Source organism: Anser brachyrhynchus, assembly GCF_964034855.1.
Source record: "Anser brachyrhynchus genome assembly, chromosome: Z".
NCBI lineage: Eukaryota > Metazoa > Chordata > Aves > Anseriformes > Anatidae > Anser > Anser brachyrhynchus.
The window spans coordinates 17,033,226-17,037,174 of NC_137697.1; the positions used below are offsets into that span (position 1 = coordinate 17,033,226).

General features: G+C 40.2%; 1 pseudogene across 1 annotated transcript in view; it reads left to right on the plus strand.

Annotated features, from left to right (window-relative positions):
* Positions 1-932: 932 nt before the first annotated feature.
* The window catches only part of LOC308185179 (large ribosomal subunit protein eL33-like), a 9,738-nt pseudogene continuing 6,721 nt past the window's right edge, over positions 933-3,949 (plus strand). Inside the window, exon 1 of the transcript in view lies at positions 933-952. The product of the transcript in view is annotated as a large ribosomal subunit protein eL33-like (transcript). The remainder of the gene's footprint in view (positions 953-3,949) is intronic.

Here is a 3,949-nt window from a genome sequence, read left to right on the forward strand (position 1 = left end):
CAGGTGCAACTTTTCATTTACTATATTTTTAAACTAGTTCACTCTGGTCTGGAGATTGGGAGAGTAGCATGAACCTCACAGTGTCATTCCTGCAGGTCAATTTTGTCTGAATTGCACTTTACAGCCTGAAACTCTCAGCATATTGAACATAACCAGGTCGTGTTCTCTGTGTAGTGAAACTGCACAGCTCAGAATGGGACAGTTTCAACTGCCTGCTTGCAGAGAGCAGGTGCCGTAGAGGGTGCCCTCAGGAGTAGATCAAGAGAAATGAACTGGCCTAGGGAGGGGGAGGATAGAAAAGGTGAGCTATGGGGGAAAGAGTGGGAAAGACAATGAAAAAGGAAGATGATGAGAGCTGACACAAGCACAGAGGTAAGAAATGAATGATGCTGAAGAATAAAAATGATAAATACGAAAGGACGGAAAACAGTAAAACCAACAGTATCAGAGTTAAAATGTTCTGTTTGGTGCAGACATCAGTGTGTGTGTGCACAGTCACCTGTGTTTCTGTGGCTGTTACCAGGACTGGTATATTTTCCAGAGCTTACACAGGAAAACGAGCCCTTGCAGCTTTTACCTGAGCACATTCAGAAGTTTGCCAGAGCTTCTTTGGTTTTGGAGAAGGAAGTTAATCTCTACTTAAAGCTCCACTCATACAGTAGCAATAGAAATCACAGCATATAAAGGTACCACTTGTTATGCTGTTTATGTATGATCTCTGCCTGTTTTAAGTAGGAAGTATGTAGGAATTTATTTGCTTAGACCACCATAAACTCACACCAAAGATGCACAGGACCGTGGGGCTTCAGAGCTTGACTGCAGCATATCAGTGATAAGTCACCAAGTGACAATAACACAATTGATTTGGGTCATTTTCTTGTGCCTCCAATATGAACATAAAGCATCACCAGTGGAAAACCTGTCTTTGAAACATGGGTTTAACTGGGAAAAGGTAAGATATTTACCTCCCCCTTCAGGCAGAGGTGCATTTTTTTTTTGGGGGGGGGTGGGGGGGGAGGTGCTGATATTCAGGAAGGTGGAAAGGGAGTAAATTTGTTGGACTTGCTTAAAATAGCAGCCTTTACCAGAGCTCTTCTTTCAGCTCTAGAGCTGCATATAGGCAATGCCATTTACCCCTGGTATTGCCAATCCATCATATTACATGTTCCATTGCAGCACTGCTATGATGCTTCTGTAGTAACATAGAGGCTGCTAGCAGGGTGAAGTTCTGCTACTTAAACAAATGCCACAAGAACCTGAGAAACAGCAGTGTAGAAACCTACACCTATTCTCCTCTAATACTTTGTTTCATGAAAGAGTAATTTTTTCATCTGTGGGAAAAGTCTATGATGACAAATTGTCACATGAAGATTTCATAGGTAGGAGTTGGGACTAGTTCTATTTTTTATGAGTAACAAAACAACTGTTTTTCCTGAAACTAAATTTCCTGAAACTAAGTTTTCTGTTTCAAAACAGACTAGTAGGATGCTGAATATATGTAAACAGCATTTTTGACTTTTATGCACAAGGTCAAGGATATTATCAGAGAGTACCCAAAAGAGGTACTATGAGGATGGTGAAGGCTCTAGAGGGCGAGATGTCTGAGGAGCAGCCGAGGTCCCTCGGTTTGCTCAGCCCAGAGCAGAGCAGGCTGAGGGGAGGCCTCATGGCGGCCTGCAGCTCCCTCACGAGGGGAGCGGAGGGGCAGGCGCTGAGCTCTGCTCTCTGGGGACAGCGACAGGGCCCGAGGGAACGGCATGGAGCTGGGACAGGGGAGGGTCAGGCTGGGGGTTAGGGAGAGGTTCTGCACTGAGAACTGGGACAGGCTCCCCAGGGCAGCGGTCATGGTACCGAGCCTGACGGAGTTCAAGAAGAGTTTGGACAATGCTCAGAGACACATGGTCTGAATCTTTGGGTCCTTTGGGGACCCAGGACTTGGACTCAATGATCTTTGAGGGTCCCTTCCAAATTGGGATATTCTATGATTCTATGATATTAGTTGCTATAACTATACAGAAGGTATAAAACACTTTTTTAAAGTTTCTGCAAGTGTTTTTTTTTTATTCTTTTTTTGTTGCTTTTTCTTTTTAAGGCAATTAAACCACTTCAGGAATTGGTAACTCTGGACCAAAAACAACAACCCAAACTATGATAACTCAATTCCAAACAAATTGCAAGGCACTGAATTTTAAAGTGAAAACATGACTGTGGGTTATTCAACGGGAGGTGTCAGCAATTCACTTACTGGCATGTTTGTAAATGTCAGGCGAATGTCAGTCAGTCAGAGCAATAATGAGGCAAAAAGTAGGATGTGAACAAGGCTTCTGATAATGCTGGAGATGTCTTTGAGGTAAATATGAGGGCTGTGACAGGTAGGAGTGTAACATATTTGTTCCTCTGGGGAAATATTTGTGTCAGAAAAAAAAAAAAAAGCAGCAGGCATTGTGAACTAAGGTTTTCTCCATCTGCGTGTGTTTTTGAGAATTGTGCTTGAAAACAATAACATTAAAATAGAAAATAATGTCCCATGTGATACGGTGTGCATTTTGTGACTCTGCAATATTCAGGGAAGATCTGTTTTGTGCAGTCTGATTGATAAAGCCTAGATGAGTGCTGAATGTCTGTTAAGTCTACCACTGTTGCAGATAAAAGAGACGGTGTTTATTGGGCAAAATATTTTGAGTTGAATTGACAGGCTTGTTCTTGTTCTTGTGGTTCTTCTGGTTCTTGTGGTTCTTCTTCGTCTTCTTCATCTTCTTCGTCTTCTTCGTCTTCTTCTTCTTCTAAAAAGGAGAGAATAATGTGTATACTGGTGGCAGGGCTGATGGCTTAGAATCGGATACATAGTGGGATTTTCATCTTCAGTGAACAGATGTTGACCTTCAGACATAGTGACTGGTTTTCTTGATACACTTTTAGTGAGAATATGATAGCATTATAGAAGATTATGTAAAGATGAAAAAACCTAGTAAGTGCTCATGGAAATATAAAGATCATGCAATGTTTTGTTTTAAAGGCTGGGGTTTAAGGGTGAGTGTGTGAACAACATCAAGAGATGGAAGTTCTCATCAGCTATTTGGCCAGTTATTTTAATATACTTATTAAACATGGATAAACAGAAGTATTTTTTTAAGGTTTGGAAGTTATATTCTGCTATTGCTATAGAACCTGTCGAAAAGACAATTTTTGTCAAAAGCCAATCCTTTAAAAATAATAAATTTTAAAATAATTACCATTATCAATCCTCATGAAAGTCCTTTTCTGCATTTGCAGTGTCTAGTAATGGCATGGGTTATATCATGTTTTGAGGTTAATTTAATTAGCCAATGGAGTTATTTGAAAAGTCTAGAATAAATTCATTTTAATTACAGGACTTCAGGCTTTGTGAATTTTCACAAGGCAATATAAGGTTTGATGGAACCAGAATCAGCTTTTCTGTTGCTGTTGGACTCACTGTTCACACTCAGCAAAAATGGGAGTGGCCTGATAAAACAGTAAAAGGCACATACTGATAAAATAAGCACTAGTGCACAAACGTATTCTTATGCCAGTGTATGGTTTCTGGAGAGTGAGTTAAAATAGGTGAAGGAAAGTACAAGTGTGCTTCTTTGGGTTCAGATGATGTGGGATAGGAAAAGGCAGAAATACACTTTGTGACTGAGTCAAGCTGGAAAGAAAAAGTCTAGTTAGAGCAAATTCCAGTCAGATTTCAGGTCTCATTTTGCAAGCCAGCTAGGTTCTGTTGAGTTTTATATAAACATCCAAACTTTGGGATCTTTGTCTGGTTCCATTTCCTAAACCATATAAATCTCACTAACTAAAACGTTGTGCTTTTTTTTGTAATATGAAAACTGAGTGATCATGGCTTTTTTTTTCTTTCTTTTTTTTTTTTTTTTCCTTGGGAGGGGTGGTGGTTTGTTTCTTTAGTGTGAGTGGTTTCTTACTTTTC